The sequence below is a fragment of the Xyrauchen texanus genome, chromosome 8, assembly GCF_025860055.1.
Source record: "Xyrauchen texanus isolate HMW12.3.18 chromosome 8, RBS_HiC_50CHRs, whole genome shotgun sequence".
In the NCBI taxonomy this organism is placed as follows: domain Eukaryota; kingdom Metazoa; phylum Chordata; class Actinopteri; order Cypriniformes; family Catostomidae; genus Xyrauchen; species Xyrauchen texanus.
The window spans coordinates 3,987,886-4,007,006 of NC_068283.1; the positions used below are offsets into that span (position 1 = coordinate 3,987,886).

Sequence of the window (19,121 nt, forward strand, 5' to 3'; positions counted from 1 at the left end):
TTATTGATCTTGAAGGGATGTTGCAAGCTGCTGGCACCCGTTATGATATATTGGGAAGATACTTTAATCTTTTGAGGAACTTTTGATGAACTTTTGATGGTGGTGGCGTAGTGGTCTGAAGCACATAACTGGTAATCAGAGTCGCTGGTTCGATCCCCACAACCACCACCATTGTGTCCTTGAGCAAGGCACTTAACTCCAGGTTGTTCCAGGGGGATTGTCCCTGTAATAAGTGCACTATTTGGATAAAAGTGTCTGCCAAATGCATAAATGTAAATGTAAATTATCATTTGTAAAAAAATTCTAATACAGGTGAAACTCGAAAAATTAGAATATCGTGCAAAAGTTAATTAATTTCAGTAATTCAACTTAAAAGGTGAAACTAATATATTATATAGACTCATTACAAGCAAAGTAAGATATTTCAAGCCTTTATTTGATATAATTTTTATGATTATGGCTTACAGCTTATGAAAACTCCAAATTCAGAATATCAGAAAATTAGAATATTGTGAAAAGGTTCAGTATTGTAGGCTCAGAGTGTCACACTCTAATCAGCTAATTAATCCAAAACACCTGCAAAGGGTTCCTGAGCCTTTAAATGGTCTCTCAGTCTGGTTCAGTTGAATTCACAATCATGGGGAAGACTGCTGACCTGACAGTTGTACAGAAAACCATCATTGACACCCTCCACAAGGAGGAAAAGCCTCAAAAGGTAATTGCAAAAGAAGTTGGATGTTCTCAAAGTGCTGTATCAAAGCACATTAATAGAAAGTTAAGTGGAAGGGAAAAGTGTGGAAGAAAAAGTTGCACAAGCAGCAGGGATGACCGTAGCCTGGAGAGGATTGTCAGGAAAAGGCCATTCAAATGTGTCGGGGAGCTTCACAAGGAGTGGACTGAGGCTTCAAATGTCGTATTCCTCTTGTCAAGCCGCTCCTGAACAACAAACAACATCAGAAGCGTCTTACCTGGGCTAAAGAATAAAGAACTGGTCTGTTGCTCAGTGGTCCAAAGTCCTCTTTTCTGATGAGAGCAAATTTTGCATTGGAAACCAAGGTCCCAGAGTCTGGAGGAAGAATGGAGAGGCACACAATCCAAGATGCTTGAAGTCCAGTGTGAAGTTTCCACAGTCTGTGTTGGTTTGGGGAGCCATGTCATCGGCTGGTGTTGGTCCACTGTGCTTTATTAAGTCCAGAGTCAACGCAGCCGTCTACCGGGACATTTTAGAGCACTTCATGCTTCCATCAGCAGACAAGCTTTATGGAGATGCTGACTTCATTTTCCAGCAGGAAAATGTTGGCACCTGCCCACACTGCCAAAAGTACCAAAACCTGGTTCAATGACCATGGTATTACTGTGCTTGATTGGCCAGCAAACTCGCCTGACCTGAACCCCATAGAGAATCTATGGGGCATTGCCAAGAGAAAGATGAGAGTCATGAGACCAAACAATGCAGAAGAGCTGAAGGCCGCTATTGAAGCATCTTGTTCTTCCATAACACCTCAGCAGTGCCACAGGCTGATAGCATCCATGCCACGCCGCATTGAGACAGTAATTAATGCAAAAGGGGCCCAAACCAAGTACTGAGTACATATGCATGATTATACTTTTCAGAGGGCCGACATTTCTGTATTTAAAATCCTTTTTTTATTATTGATTTCATGTAATATTCTAATATTCTGAGATTCTGAATTTGGGGTTTTCATAAGCTGTAAGCCATAATCATAAAAATTATATCAAATAAAGGCTTGAAATATCTTCCTTTGCTTGTAATGAGTCTATATAATATATTAGTTACACCTTTTAAGTTGAATTACTGAAATTAATGAACTTTTGCACGATATTCTAATTTTTTTGAGTTTCACCTGTATAGTAATATATCTCAATTGTGCACCTTTAACTTTTAAACTAATGGTGACAATTATAATAATAATAAATTGCTAATAATTGCTATTGCTAATAAATAAATTCTCTTCTTATTCAAATTGTTGTAAAATGAACCATTATAAGTGAACTGAACTATTGAGCATTTACATCTGAGATGCTGTTTTTGAGTAGCACTCAAATATTGCGCACTGCTGTGAAGGCTAAAAATATTATCGGAGCCGATAACGGTCCAGTGTCAGAGGCGTCATCAGGATCTACTTCTACAGTAAATACCATATTCAAAAGCAAGATTAATACATTTAAAAACTATTTTTAGATTTTGTATGTTGATGTAAAATACTTTTGTGCCTCAATCTGCTTAAAGAAAGTTTCTAGACCTGTGAAAACTAATACAGTCATAAAATTACAATCGGATTACAAAATATAGTTGTAATCCTATAATCGGATACTATTAAGCAGACGCATTGTGCTGTCCGTTTGTCTCCAGTGATTAAATGTGTTCTTGCTCTGGTTCATACTGTCAGTAGGTGGCGATAATGCGCTTTATTAGTTTGGAATCGCCACTATAAAACACGGAGAAGATGATTATAAGATTATTGATAATAAACGTGCTAATTTCATCAATTTTATTTCTGCAGTGACTTCACAAGTTTTATTTCCGGTGTTTATTTTCGGCGGGAGTATTGCGAGTTTATAATAATAAAACTCCAGGAAACAAGTGAGATCTGTGTGACACTGTTGTAAAGATGTTTATTAAAGAGGAGAGTGAAGATATGGCTTATCCAGAAGCATGCAGAATTAAAACCGAACACACTGTCGAACAAACAGGTTGGTGTTCATTCTTCATATTCAGACAGTTGAACACATTTCATGACTGTAGTTATAAAACAAACCATATAGGAGGTGAGAAATAACTTTAACAAACACGTAAAAAATCTGCAAGCATACAAAAAAGACTTTGAAAATGCATCGAAGTGATGATAATGAATTGAACAATCTCTAATATAACAAACAAAAGGCTGTGATTAACTAAATTAGGCTTGCATGAATTGCATGAATCAAGCACAATCATAGTATGAACTAAAGTTACTTTAGGAAAACCAAAACAACAAGATTAACAGTGATTACTTTAACATTACTCTAGTAAAACCATGGTTTCCATATGAATATTATTGCATCCAAACAAAGGTTTCCACCACCAACCAAGGTTACTGCAATCATGGTCAGTTAAATATTACTTAAACCCCTTAAGCCTTTTAGTATTTTTTTTTTATTTTATCATGGTACCCCAAACACAAAATAATTAATAAACAATATGCTATCTGAAAAAGCCCTTTAATTAAAAGGTTTAATATTAATTTAAGTATTAACTAAAACAGTTTCCTTCAAGTGTTTCTCAAGTAAACATTGATTCAGGTTTCATAATTATTCAGTAATTATTCAAGAGCCAGTAATAAATATAGTCATTAACACAGAAGAATTGCAATTTGAGAAACCGTAAAAAAAGTAATCTAATGCAAGGAAAATTACTTAAATTATTTTGAAAATCTTTACCGTGTGATTATTAGATATACATTAAGATTCAATACAATCACAGTTTGATGCAAAGCAGACCTGAAGTTTTACTGAACTTAGAACTACTAAAGTTTTCTAGCCACGGACAGTGAGTGCATTTCTCATTTTTCTTGTCAGTATTGTTGATTGATTAATATTAATGATATGCTTTAATAGCAGAAAGCAGTAGGCCTTTCAGGCTGCATTCGGTGCTGTGAAAAAATATTTCCCCCCTTCCTGATTCCTTCTATTTTTGTGTATTTTTCATACTATATAGTTTTAGATCTTCAAACGAGATATATCCTATAACAAAAGCAACCTGGTAAACTCAAAATACAGTTTTCAAATATATAGATTTTTTTATTGAAGCAAAAAATGTTATCCAACACTTATATCACCCATGTGAAAAACTAACTGCCCCCTTAAACTTAATAGCTGGTTTTGCCACCTTTAACAGCAACAACTGCAATCAAACGCTTCCGATAACTGGAGATCAGTCTTTCACAATGCTGTGGTGGAATTTTGGCTCACACTTCTTTGCAGAACTGCTTTAGTTCAGCCACGTTGGAGGGTTTTCGAGTATTACCTGCCCATTTAAGGTCCTGCAGCAGCATCTAAATTAGACCTGGGTCTCGAGTTCGATCAATTTTAGGCACCAACCGAATTGCCTCTAAACTATCGAGTATCAAAAAATGTCTTGTCGTTCGGTACCAAGTTTCGATACCTAAGGGGTTAATCTCATCAACATCAGTGATAAGCATGTAGCATGCTAGATGTGCCCAAATCTAAAAGTGCCGATGATTGGCTGTGTTGAAAATCTCATACCGTTGCAACCTGAAGTGGGAGAACCGCTGCCAGGGGCGGGGGAGACCCCTTCTGTTCCCCGAGAATGTGGCGGGGTGTTCCGTCCGCCAGGTGCTGGAGGACTGCCTCCGATCTGCCGGAGAGGCTCGGCTGTCGTCCATTAGATGGTGGAGGAGTGACCGAGGAAAAAGCTATGGCGTATCGGAGAACTGGCGAGTAAGTGCTTTTTCTATCTCTCGCTCCACTCTCACTGCTGGTCCGCGTTGGCTTGTTCCCTCTCGTTTAAATTTTACAGTGTTTTTTTTGGGGGGACTTCCTGTAACTACACTGTTACAGGAAGTTCCCCCATTTTTTATATTTCTGTTTCCCTCCCCTTGTCCCCTCCCTCATCCAGGTAGATGAGGATGACCAGCCGGCAGACAGGGCTTAGTGCACACCCTCCCCCAGGGAAAGGGGGGGGGGGGGGGGTACGTCATGCCGGGGGCTCCCCTGGAAAGAGGAGGGAGGCATGTGACAGGGCGGATGGCGGGGCCGGGTTGTGATTAAACACACCCGGTCCCTTATCAGGCTAATTAAGCCTCCGAGAGGGATAAAGGCCGATTTCGGACGGTGGTGCGACGAAAGAGAGATTGTTTACGGAGTGTAAAGCAGTGCAGTGGAAAGGAGGCAGCGAGAACTGGCCTGGCGATATAAACAATATTTTAATGATTAACTTAAACAAAAGACAAACACACATGAAGGATATGTCCGTAAACAATCTCTCTCTCGTCGCACCACCGTCCGCGATCCCTCTCATAGCCTTAATTAGCCTGATAAGGGACCGGGTGTGTATAATCATGACCCGGCCCCGCCCTCCGCCCTGTCACGGTATCATATGTAAACACTGATATAACACTGCATAATTTTTTTTTCTTTAATAGCTGTGCACACCATATATACACACATCGATTGATGGTCCTTATACTGAGACAGAAAGTTTCTCCCACTACTTTTGCTTTCAGGTTGCCAGCTTGAACAGGGCCATGACGATCCACTTTCGGGTCGGAGCTGGTGTCAACCTGCAATAGGGTCAACATCAGGACCAATATTACAGTCCAATCAGAAGGGCAACTGCTCCCTTTTGATTGCAGTTCCTTGTCTTCTGATTTCTTTTATTTGTTAATTAAAATGACTGTAAACTGACTAATTTCAATGAATTGGCTCAATAATCGCCCCATTTTACCCAAACTTGAGAGGAACAAATGAGGGAGATCTGGGAAGCGAATTAGCGATAAACACACATTTCTGAATGGAAACGGCTTCAGGGCAGATTTATTTTGCGCTAAACCAAAACCTATGCCACAAAGTGTTTTTTTTAGGCATGATGTCATCGTGCACACCCTTTTTATCAATAAAAGGCCATTTGAATGGAAATGGGCAGAAGGCGGCAAATGCAATTTTTTTTTTTTTAGCATTTTCACTTTGTTGATAACAAAATAGTATAAAGGTGGATGAAACTAGGCTATTGACGAGTGTGGAGTTCACACTGCCTCTCCTGTGTCATAAGCATGTAAGCCTAAATACACAGTTTGGCCAGAAAAAAGTTGTATGCTCTAATATTTTGTTGGACCGCCTTTAGCTTTGATTACGATAAATGATGTGATGCATAAGGTTGCCAAAACAATGCCATTGATGAATGCATGCAATGGCATTGTTTTGACAACCTTATGCATCACATCATTTATTTCCATCCAGAGTTGCATTCATTTTTGGCTGAGATCTTGTATTGATGATGGGAATGTTGACCCACTCTGTAAAGTCTTCTCCAGCACATCCCAAAGACTTTCAATGGAGTTAAGGTCAGGAATCTGTGGTGGCCAATTCATGTGTGAAAATGATCCCTCATGCTCCCTGAACATCACAATTTTGAGCCAAATTAATCTTGGCATCGTCATCGTGGAATATGACCGTGTCATCAAGGAAGTAAAAATCCATTGATGGGATAACCTGGTCATTCAGTACATTCATGTAGTCAGCTGACTTCATTTTATTACATCATAATGTTGCTGAGCCTAGACCTGACCAATTGAAGCAACCCCAGGTCATAACACTGCCTCCAGAGGCTTGTACAGCAGGCACTATGCATGATGGGTGCATTGTTTCATTCTCTTCACTTCTTAACCTGATGCTCCCATCGCTTTGGGTAAATCTGGACTCATCAGACCACGTGACCTTTTTCCATTGCTCCACAGTCCAATCTTTATGCTCCCTAGCAAATTGAAGTAATTTTTTCTGATTAACCTCACCAACACGTGGCTTTCTTGTGGCCACACTGCTGTTTAGTCCCAGTCCTATAAGTTCTCGTCACATTTTGCATGTGGAAATGCTCTTACTTTCACTAGTAAACATAGCCATAAGTTCTACTTATGTGACTTCAAGCGTTTTAGTGATCGTTCAAGATTTTTTTCCAACTAAATTTCTTCCTCGGGTCTGACGGTTCTCCACCCTCTTTCCAGGTTTTAATAATGTGTTTGACAGTTCTTAACCCAATTCCAGTGATTTCAGCAATCTCCTAGTTGTTTTCTTTGGTTGATGCAGGCCAATAATTTGCCCCTTCTGAAACATCTTTTCCATGACCATGGGATATTTAAATCCAAACAGCGACTTTTTATTTTGGCCAAGCAGTGTATACTTCGGTCAGATGCGGATGCTACAGGATGTGTGACGCATCTCTCGTCATTTGCAAAGTGCTCGAGCACTGAATGTGCACAGAACAATTTTTCTAACCACACGTCATTGAACACACAGAATGCACATGCGCCTGGAAAAAATTGCACAAATTAGTGGATCCACAAGATGGCAATACTCCCATTTGAGCAGTTGTTGTCACAAAAAAATGCTAGATGATGATGTAATCACTGTTAAATAATATGAGATGAATGTAAAAACAACAACAGTCATAGCACGCATGTGCCAACCGCTTGTGTATGCACGCACCTTCAAATGGAGTATATTTTGACAAACAGAGGAGTACAGATAATCCTACATCGATGCCTCATTCAGCTTATTTGGATACATTAACTGCGGCGCCATCTTGGAACAGTCAACAAGGAGAGTTGTTTGAATGCAAGTGAATGAAGTAGATGCCTCAGACCGAGCTCCTTGCTCAGACCGCTGCGTAAACTACTTTTGTGTGGAAACAGTATCAAGTTTAAACTACACCCTCGTCAACGAACTGGCCAGAAGTGAACATTTAAAAAAAAAAAATTATATTGAAAGATCTTCAATAGATCACTGGAGCAGTGTGAAGTCCCATGCTGCTTCAAAGGCTCAGTTATTATCCCTGTCCCTAAGAAACCTAAAATCTCAGGACTTAATGACTACAAACCTGTCGCCCTGACATCTGTGGTCATGAAGTGATTTGAGAGACTGGTGTTGGCCCACCTGAAGGACATCACTGGACCCTTTCTGGACCTCCTTCAATTTGCTTATCGAGCAAATAGGTCTGTGGATGATGCAGTCAACATGGGATTGCATCACGTGCTGCAACATCTGGACAGACCGGGGACATACGCAAGGATCCTTTTTGTGGACTTCAGCCCGGCTTTCAACACAATCATCCCAGATATACTCCGGACTAAGTTAAACCAACTCCCTGTTCACACCTCTACCTGTCAGTGGATTACCAGCTTTCTGACGAACAGGCAGCAGCTTGTGAGGCAGGGAAAATTCACTTTCACCACTTGTACCATCAGCACTGGTGCCCCCCAGGGATGTGTGCTCTCCCCACTACTCTTCTCCCTGTACACCAATGACTGCACCACCAAGGACCCCTCTGTCAAGCTCCTGAAGTTTGCAGACAACACCACTGTCATTGGCCTCATCCGAGATGATGTTGAGTCTGCATACAGAAAGGAGGTTGAACGGCTGGCTGTCTGGTGCATTCAAAACAACCTGGAGCTGAACACGCTCAAAACAGTGGAGATGATTGTGGACTTTAGGAGGAACACCCCAACATTGTCCCCCCCTCACCATTCTAAACAGCACTGTGGCAGCAGTGGAGTCATTCAGGTTCCTGGGCACTACCATCTCACAGGACCTGAAGTGGGAGATACACATCGACTCCATTGTGAAAAAGGCCCAGCAGAGGTTGTACTTCCTTCGCCAGCTGAGGAAGTACAACCTGCCACAGGTGCTGCTGAAACAGTTCTGCTCAGCAGTCACTGAGTCTGTCCTCTGCACTTCAGTAACTGTCTGGTTTGGTGCAGCTACGAAATCAGACATCAGAAGACTACAAAGGACAGTTCGGTCTGCTGAGAGGATTATTGGTTGCCCTCTGCCCCCCCTTCAAGAACTATACACTTCCAGAGTGAGGAAAAAGGCTGTAAAAATCACTCTGGACCCCACTCACCCTGCCCACTACCTTTTTGAACTGTTGCCTTAACACTTACAATAATTGTTAATATTAGAGGTCAGCTCTGGGATGAAAAGAATTACCAGTAAATATAAGCAATGAGGATATTTGGTACCAAAGAAAGTGCAGGATACCAAATAAATTGAGGTATAACATCATATTGACAAGTCATTTCTAACAATAGGTTAAGTGGTAATAATTTAGAGTAAAGCTCTGGAGTAGAATATACCATTATAACTGCAATGCTGACCTGTGGCACAAGGATTTACAAGCTATATTTAACAATAGAATAACAGTTAAGCATTGTGACTGAATGAAGTACAATATTTCGTACCAGGTAATGTGCAATATCAAGTATCAGAGGTATGAAATAGTATTCCCAAGCTGTTTTTAACAGAATAACGGTTAAGCACACTGATGGAATGAAAGTAGAATTTTTGGTACTAGTTAATGTGCAATATCAAATATCAGGCATGAAATGGGATTTACAGACTATAATAGAATCGTTAAGCACTGACGGAATGAAATAAGCCAATACTAAAGTCACAGAAGGTAGAATATTTGATACCAGATAATGTGCAGATATCAAGTATTAGATGTATAATCTAGGATTTACAAGCTATATTTAAAAATAGAATATTTAAGCACTGTAACAATGAAATAAGCAGCAAATTGTATATGAAATAATTGAGATCTTTGGTATCAAAGAATGTGCAGGATAACAGGTGTAGCGTGGCCACATAAAGGGATGTTATATATATATATATATATATATATATATATATATATATATATATATATATATATAAGGTTTATGACATAAAACTAATTATGTTAGTCATTATTGCCTTTTAAGTTGTATTGATTTTCCCCTGTGTTCTGTATTTCCTCATCTGTGGTGTATTGATCCCGATTTATGTTCACGCGAGATCTTCGCGTGGTTCCTCGTCACGTGTTGTATTGCCACGTACAGGAAAAGACTATTTTTTTTTCTCTATTTAAGGAACCGGTATGCCGGTTTCCGGGGGGGAAGGCGCTCATTCACAAAACTTTTCACTCATTCAAATTGGATCACTATTGATGACTGACCTGGAAGCGCGAGGGCGCCGTTCCTCAAGGAGTATATTCGTTTGGCTCGCGGCCAGGATTACTTTTATTCTGAGGACATTCGCCAGTCAACAACAACACATGATCGTGCTCATTGGACTGTGCAGTATCACTTTCATTGACTGAGCACTCTGGACTTCACATTTACTTGTAAATACACCAAATCTTGTAGTATTGTAAATATTATTTGGGGTTTGTAAATGCACTTGAGTTTATTGGTTTTTCATCAGTGCTGATATGTGTTTTTGTTCCACAACATAACCTATCCATAGAAATGGTTCAGTTAGATCCCATAATAGTGTGAAACTCCACTTAAAGATTTTGGGGAGTGTTACATAGTGGTGGCCCGTATGGGGACTTACGCGCCGTTTCTTTTTAGTGATAGTGTTTTTTTTGTGTACATAAATATGGAGGAAATGACACAGGCAAATGGTGGAATAATTAATGTACATACTGATGAAATTGAGGCTGATGTGCATGATTTAAGATATAACTATGATGAAACTCAGGCTGCTGATTTCACTGCGGGCCCGTTTGTTACCAGACGTAACCCGACAGATGAAATAGCATCTATGCTAAGTTCATTGTATAATTCTGATGAAGATGCTGATGGTGATGATGTTGAAAGAGAGATTGTGAATATAAATGTTGTACAAACAATGCAAATGGAGATTGATAAACTGAAGGTGGATTTATTGGCTCTTAATGCAAAAATACAACATAATGAACAGGAATTAAAACAGTCTGTGGATAGTTCCCTTAATAGGGAAACTAGTTTCCGGGAGTCAGTGGACGCTGGCTTAGTAGAGTTAGAGGATGATTTCCAGAGGTCTGTAGAAAAGTTGGAGAGAGCGGTGGTTGATTGTTTCCTGCGGAGAGATACAAGATGGGAAAATCAAATGAAAAGGTTAAGATTCACCAGTACCCCATCTCGTTCTCAAATACAGCCTTTGTACCCTGCCTCTTCCCTATCTACTGCTAATGTCTTAAATACTCCCGTACCAGCTACAAGACTTAAAGTCCCCCTTGTTAACAGAGGCAATGCTACCTATGATGTCACTGCTGGAGCACAAATATCGAACATGGCTCACCCTTCAGGTATGCCCAATATGTCATCTTTCTGTGGGAAACCCCCTATCCGTCTGGAATTTCCTTCCTTCGGTGAATCCGGTGAGACATCAGACGTACTACATTTCATCGAACAGGTAGAAAATTATCTGGCCATTAGACCCCTGCCTAGTGTGGAGCTCGTTGGCACCTTGAGTACAGTGCTCAAAGGACCCGCTCAGAGTTGGTGGAAGGCTGAAAAAAACAAGATCAATGATTGGCAGTCTTTCAAAAATGCTTTTATGTCTGCATTTCTCCCAGAGGATTACCTCACGGAAGTGGAGGACAAGTTAAGATCACTGGTGCAGCAACCCAGTCAGCGTTTGAGAGATTTCGCCTATGATTACCGAGCCCTCTGCCTCAAATGGAAGCCAGCTATCACCGAAGAGGAGATGGTGAGCCGAATTCTTAATAACATCAACCCAAGGGTTGCGGGCTGTCTGAGAGGGACGGTGAAAACAGTGGAACAGCTGGTGAAGGTGGGATCTATGGTGGAGAAGGACTGGATGGGAGCAAAGGATTACTGGCAGAAAGTGGGCAAATTGAACAGCAAAGAGACTACAACTAAAAGACCACCTGAACGCCATACTGCTAAAAATCTAGCAGGAGTATCCATAGCACAACCCCACCCTATGACATCCCTTCTAGTAGTGCCGATAATGATAAAAGGACAAGAGGTTAAGGCGGTGCTGGATACAGGGAGCACATACACCCTTATTCAGGAAAGCCTGTGGAGACAATTGGGAGGGGAAGCAAAACCTGACCCTCCAGGCCCACTTCAACAGTTCATTATTGCTGATGGAAAAATGCACCAGGCTATCAACAGGAAAACAGTCTGTTATGAGTGGCATGACAGGATATGCAGGTTGGACACCTATATTATGAAGGATGCTCACCTGGCCTTTCCCCTTATAGCTGGTCTGGACTTCCTGAGAGCCGCTGAAGCCATAGTGGATGTGGGACAATGGAGATATGGACTGAAAATGGGCAAATATATATTTATCATCCATTTCTAACTGCACTTCTAAATCCTGTGCTGTCTTCACGTCTGATGGGTGAAAACCTAGGCATGACCGCTGCGGTGAGTCTATATTATGCCTTACCTCCAACCTGGAATTCACCCATATATGATTTACCCACACAAGTTGTTCCCAGATGGGACTCCAACAATCAGGAGGAATTGAAAAAGCTGATGGAAAATTGGCCTTGTACCACCTCTCAAGTCTTGGGAAAAACATCAGTGGAACAGCACAAAATTACACTGTCCGACGAAATGCCCATGAGATCCAGAGCTTATAGGGTCTCACCGTTCAAGAAGAAGATTATCGATGAGCAAGTAGAACAAATGCTACGAGACCATATCATCGAGCCTTCTTTCTCTCCTTGGTCATCACCTGTAGTCCTGGTCCCCAAACCCGATGGTTCCTACAGGTTCTGTGTGGACTATAGGAGGCTTAATAGTAAGACCGTACCTGACGCTTATCCAATGCCAATCATTCATGACATCTTAGAATCCATGGAAGGCGCCTCCTGGTTCAGCACATTGGATTTGCAGTCAGGGTACTGGCAGGTAGAAATGGAGGAAAGTAGTAAAGAGAAAACAGCCTTCATCACCTCCCAAGGACTATTCTAATTCCGCTCCATGCCATATGGATTACGGAATGCCGCTGCCACCTTCCAGAGGCTGATGGAGAAGGTCTTAGCAGAATTGAGAGGGAAGTTTTGTTTTGTTTACATTGATGACATCATAATCTATTCACGGTCTGTACCAGAACATGTACAACATCTGAACACCATTCTGCAAAGACTAAACCAAGCATCGCTTACCCTGAACATGAAGAAGTGTCACTTCTTTAAAAAACAGTTAAAGTTCCTTGGCCACATCGTCTCAGTGAAAGGAGTGGAGGTCAATCCTGAAAAGACCAGAGCGGTTGCTGACTATCCTCCTCCCAAAGACATTAAAGCCCTCCAACGCTTCTTGGGATTAGCCGGGTGGTACCACAAGTTCATTCCCCATTTTGCCGACATCACAGCTCCATTAAACAACCTGAAAAAGAAAGGAGTTAAGTGGGATTGGACTCCTGAGTGCCAAACCAGCCTGGAGACTATCAAACAAATATTACAAAACCCCCCAGTATTGATGCAACCTGACCTCAATCAACCTTTCCAGGTTCATACAGACGCCAGTGATGTAGGCTTAGGAGCCATTATTACCCAGCAAACTCCTGAGGGGGAACAGGTAATAGCTTACGCATCACGAACATTGCGTGGACCTGAAGTGAATTATTCGACGGCTGAAAGAGAGTGTCTAGCTGTAGTCTGGGCAGTGGAAAAATGGAGACATTACCTTGAAGGAAGACAGTTCGACATTTACAGCGACCATGCTGCCTTAACTTGGGCCTTCAATAGGCCTAAAACCTCCTCTCGGCTGACCCGGTGGACTCTTAGGCTGCAGCAATTCATCTTCCAGGTGCATCACAGAAGAGGATGTCTAGCCATAGTAAAATCAAAATGTGCCTCTGACATACCCCACACGTTACAGGAAATCTCACAAGCACAAAGTCATGACAATATGGTGTCTCTCCTCCAACTGGCCCAAAAAAAAACAGAAAGGTTCAGGATAACCAAATTACCTTTGAGGTCCACCAGGGGGTGTTATATCGCCGGGTTCCTGTCAAGAACAATGGAAATAAATTCCAACTGGTTGTTCCTCAGGCATTAATTCCTGGTTTCTTACATTACGTACACGATAACCCGCTGGGAGGACATCTGGGACGGCTGAAAACCTTACTGAGGCTCTTGGAGGTGGCGTGGTGGCCAACTGTCCGTAAGGATGTCTGGCAGTACGTCAAAGGATGCGAAACATGTCAAAAATATAAACACGAAAATACAAAACCAAGCGGATTCTTACAACAGACACAAGTGACAGATCCAAGTCACACCTTGGGGATGGATTTTACGGGACCTTTTCCTATCAGTAAAAAACAGAACACTTACCTTCTGGTCATAGTTGACTATTACACCAAATGGGTAAAGATGTTCCCCCTTAGAGATAGTAAAACACAGAAGATCGTCAAAATTCTCAGGGAAGAAATCTTCACCCGATGGGGGGTCCCAAAATACATCATTTCTGACCGGGGAGCACAATTCACTTCTAACGTACTGTCAGAGCGATGCAGGTCCTGGGGAAGCATCCAAAAACTCACTACCAGTTACCATCCTCAAACAAACCTCACAGAAAGAATAAACAGGACAGTAAAAACTATGATTGCGTCATATGTGGGACAATACCATCAAACATGGGACCAGTGGTTACCTGAGCTGAGGTATGCTATCAACACGGCACACCAAGAAACAACAGGGAGAACTCCGGCGGAATTAATGCTGGGCAGACAGCTTCACGGTCCACTAGAGAGGTTGATCCTCAAAAACCCCACTCCTGACCAAACATCATATAATATAATTGAAAGACAGAACATCATGGCAGAGGAGGTAAAGCACCGAGTAGGGGTGCACCAATCTAGACAAACTAGATACTATAATGCCCGAAGGAAAGATGCGCAGTTTCAGCCGGGTGATCTAGTCTGGGTTAAAACTCACCCTCTCTCGTCTTGTGTAACACTCCCAAACAAACCTCACAGAAAGAATAAACAGGACAGTAAAAACTATGATTGCGTCATATGTGGGACAATACCATCAAACATGGGACCAGTGGTTACCTGAGCTGAGGTATGCTATCAACACGGCACACCAAGAAACAACAGGGAGAACTCCGGCGGAATTAATGCTGGGCAGACAGCTTCACGGTCCACTAGAGAGGTTGATCCTCAAAAACCCCACTCCTGACCAAACATCATATAATATAATTGAAAGACAGAACATCATGGCAGAGGAGGTAAAGCACCGAGTAGGGGTGCACCAATCTAGACAAACTAGATACTATAATGCCCGAAGGAAAGATGCGCAGTTTCAGCCGGGTGATCTAGTCTGGGTTAAAACTCACCCTCTCTCGTCTTCCTCGAATAAATACTCTGCTAAGCTAGCGCCCAAGTGGGAGGGCCCAGCTGAAGTAATAAAAAAAATGGGGCCAATAAATTACACTGTTCGTTGGGGAGACCCATGTAAAACAGAAATTTTAAATGTGGTTAACTTAAAACGCTGGTACGGACGATCTCCTCCTATGCCGATGGCTGGGGGTCTATGTAGCGTGGCCACATAAAGGGGATGTTTTATATATATAAGGTTTATGACATAAAACTAATTATGTTAGTCATTATTGCCTTTTAAGTTGTATTGCTTTTCCCCTGTGTTCTGTATTTCCTCATCTGTGGTGTATTGATCCCGATTTATGTTCACGCGAGATCTTCGCGTGGTTCCTCGTCACGTGTTGTATTGCCACGTACAGGAAAAGACTATTTTGTTTTCTCTATTTATGCCGGTTTCCGGGGGGAAGGCGCTCATTCACAAAACTTTTCACTCATTCAAATTTAAGCACTATTGATGACTGACCTGGAAGCGCGAGGGCGCCGTTCCTCAAGGAGTATATTCGTTTGGCTCGCGGCCAGGATTACTTTTATTCTGAGGACATTCGCCAGTCAACAACAACACAAGATCGTGCTCATTGGACTGTGCAGTATCCCGGTGAGGCTGATCCGTTCACTTTCATTGACTCTGAGCACTCTGGACTTCACATTTACTTGTAAATACACCAAATCTTGTAGTATTGTAAATATTATTTGGGGTTTGTAAATACACTTGAGTTTATTGGTTTTTCATCAGTGTTGATATGTGTTTTTGTTCCACAACATAACCTATCCATAGAAACGGTTCAGTTAGATCCCATAATAGTGTGAAACTCCACTTAAAGATTTTGGGGAGTGTTACACAGGTATAATATAAATTTTGACATTCAACTTACACATGACAACAAGTGGGAACAAATACAATTAACAGCAGAAAATCTGGCTGTAGAGAACACAGCCAATCAGAATGTCTGGAGTGGTTGGGGTCTGCGTGGCGTAGTGGGCTAAGAATCACCGGTTTTCCCCGACCTCCAGAATGAGGCAGTGCAAATTGGCATATCTTCAGTGATTCCTCGTGCGCCTGTATAAAAGGACAAACCATCCCATATTCATCCAAGGAGCTGCCCTCAAAGCAGGGTCACGAGAAAAAAAAAAAAAGAGCAATTTCCACAGTGAACAGTGTGGATTGGGTGAGTGTAGTCTGACACTTTTAGCAGGCTTTTTTAGGGGTCTTGATGTTACTGACTGCAGGATAAAGAAAGGGTTCCAGTTGTCAGTGATGCTGGGGTGTCAGTAGTCAGCCTAGGTTTAAGGGGTCGGCTGTGGGTCCCTCTCAGCTGTGCGGCACCTTTTTCCACCTTCACGGTCAGATGATCCTTTCAGGTAACGCGTAACGTTAACCTGGATCACCTCATCAGTGGCATCCTGGGTTGCCGGGTTCTTCCGGATGGCTCCTGTAGAAAATAGAGATCTGTCATTCCATTTGAATGGCATAAGGTCATACACATCTACTTAAATATAAAAAAAATATCCAACTTACTTTGAACAATGGTTTTCAGGAACATGTCTCCAAAACATGCTTTATCCCCTACGCCAGTCCAGGTTGTATTGATGGAAAGGTGATTAGAGAAGATACTCTGAAGCATTCGCCACACGGTTGTCTTTAGGTCCCTCCCACATTTGATTGCCAAAAACTGAAGCTGAAAATACAAAAAAAAAAACGTGTTACAAATTACATTTCTCTGAAGCTTCTCATAAATGTAAAATGTGACAGGCTGTGGATTCAGACTGTAGAATATGCAGTGTACGATCTTAATTTTACTTTTTAGATTACCCTATGGCGTTATAAACGAAATCAACACACTTACAAATCGTTGCTGGAGCTCTTTATCCTGCCTCAAACTGTTGTCAAGCAACGCCAAATCTTCCTGGGTGTCTAGGGGGAGTAACAGATCCCCTGGCAGGGATAACTCTCCAACAGACACATTGGCATTGAAATGTTGCATTATAGTGTCCATTTTGTTGTCCATGCTACGCACAACATTGCCAAGACGTCGCAGCATTAGGGTCTGATCTGCACCTACAGGGGTTCCCAGAATAAAAGAATCAAGTAGTCAGTCCTGGTCCCTCAACTACTAAACTATCACATTTATATCTAGGTCTACTACATGTACAGGTGGCCCCTGTGGGAATTAAACCAACAACCACAGGTGTTTTCACATTGTACCTGATTGCCCAGTGCGAGCAAACGTCTTCAACATTGTCCCAGCTTGCTTCACCTGCTCTTGAAATGAGCCGCTGTCACCTGGGAAGTAACAATATATTGATTAGCAATACACTAAATATAATAGTAATATAATATAATGACAATTATCATACCAGTAACTGTCCCTGTAATTTCTATCCACAGTATGTTATGCATGGCATACAAGTTCATAATGAAGGACCCTTATGAGAACATCAATTCAATTTCATTTTTTTTCTTTGAAGCAGAATATTTGTTTGTAAAAGGGGAGGAAAAAGAAAATAATGAAATATTGGTATACAGATTTTGGTTGGTATATCATACTGTACAGTGAAATTTGCTATTGTTATATCTCTACTCACCTGAAGGACAGATAGATCAGGCAAATTTCCAGTCAGGCCTTTGTAGAGTGTGCTCCTTTGTTGAACATAAAACGTTCATGAGTGGGAAGTTGCATATCCACAGGTATTTTAATTCAAACATGCAACATATTGTAATAAATCTACAATATTCAGCCTTTACCTTACACCCTCGGTTGTTTCTCTACACTTTTATTATATTAAATACTTATTTATATAGCTTGCTCACTGTATAATCATGATAGCCTAATACTTATAACACAAGATTGCATCTTAAACAAATGACTGAGTTGAAAACTTGAATAAGAACGCATTTTACCCGGAGGGGACCAGCTAGGGAAACTTTCCTGCCTACAATAACTGTTTTCATTTGATTTGAGTTACATTAAACATGAATAACCTTAGCCGAGTCCCCAGGAACATTGGGCTATTAAAGTAACAAGCCTATAACTGCTGTCTTATCAATTCTAGCTTCACCATACACTCAAACTGTGAGGTTTCTCTGCTTTCCTCATGGACCTGTAGCACAATGCCCTGACAGTGACTTCACCTGTGCCCTGATCTTTATTAGAAACTGAGAGGAGAGCAAGTTAATACAATTGATATTACAATTATCACAAAAATTAACAAACAGTCTGCTTTAAAACTAAGAAAAAACAAGCTTCTATACTAAAGTTACATTAAAAATGAACACGTGGCGAACTAGCTTAGCCGCTATTTGCCGGCACACCACATTAGATTAAAATACTTACCCTTGTAGTTGTGCAGATAACTTGATATGTAGAGTTTAAAGCCCTTGTCCCTCTTGCTTGTCGGAGCAGGGGACCAGGCATCAACAATGCGATGAACATCGCTGATGCTTATTTTCGGAAGATCCTGGAGACATCGAGTAAAAACAGACATTTTGGGCGACACGCAAGTAAACCGTAAAAAGATATGCCGACTTCTGGCGACAACGGAAGTTCGTCACTACGCTTGTACACGTAGGCTATTCAGTACTTCACAGTTCACAGTCTTTGTAATGTGTTTTAGCAATACATTTTTTACATTTATAATGTGTTTAGATTTTTTTTTTATTGCCTTTACAGGGACTTTAACACTTTCTTACAGGTCATAATTGCAAATGAATCCCTTACCTTTAAAAGGTAAAATAACAAAAAAATCAAGGCTGGAAAAAATGTAAAGACATAAACGAAATTTCTGCTCAACTGTGAAACCAGAGGATAATTTCGCTTTTTCATTGAGTTTATCCTTCACGTCAAAACAGGGATTTTCATGTTTATGATAGATATCACCATGGTTGCAAATTAATAAAAAAAATATAAAGTATACCCAAGATTTAAAATGGTAATTTAAATGTCATTTCCTAAACCTTACCTTATCATGGAATCAAGAGTCAAGACTCTGTTATAAACCCTAATAATATAAAATAATAATAGCCAACATGGCTGGTCGATTTTGAGAGTAGAAATCCTTGCATTTCAAAGTGGCTTGCCGCCAGCTGGCAACCGCCAGAGAAAAATGAAGCAGTCGTCCCGGCGGCATCTCGCAAGAAATGGGAGTGACGAATTCGGCGGCAAACGTTTCATCCCCGCCAGTGGGACGCACCTATAGCCGACAGCTTAGGGTCGGCGGCAAAAAGA

General features: G+C 41.2%; 1 protein-coding gene and 1 pseudogene across 1 annotated transcript in view; both read left to right on the top strand.

Annotated features, from left to right (window-relative positions):
- Positions 1 to 19,121, top strand: part of LOC127647435 (gastrula zinc finger protein XlCGF57.1-like) — an 80,962-nt pseudogene that overhangs the window by 55,094 nt on the left and 6,747 nt on the right.
- The window catches only part of LOC127647422 (gastrula zinc finger protein XlCGF8.2DB-like), a 93,346-nt gene continuing 78,570 nt past the window's right edge, over positions 4,346 to 19,121 (top strand). Inside the window, exon 1 of the mRNA XM_052131645.1 lies at positions 4,346 to 4,461. The gene's annotated coding sequence lies outside the window, so the exon portion shown is untranslated. The remainder of the gene's footprint in view (positions 4,462 to 19,121) is intronic.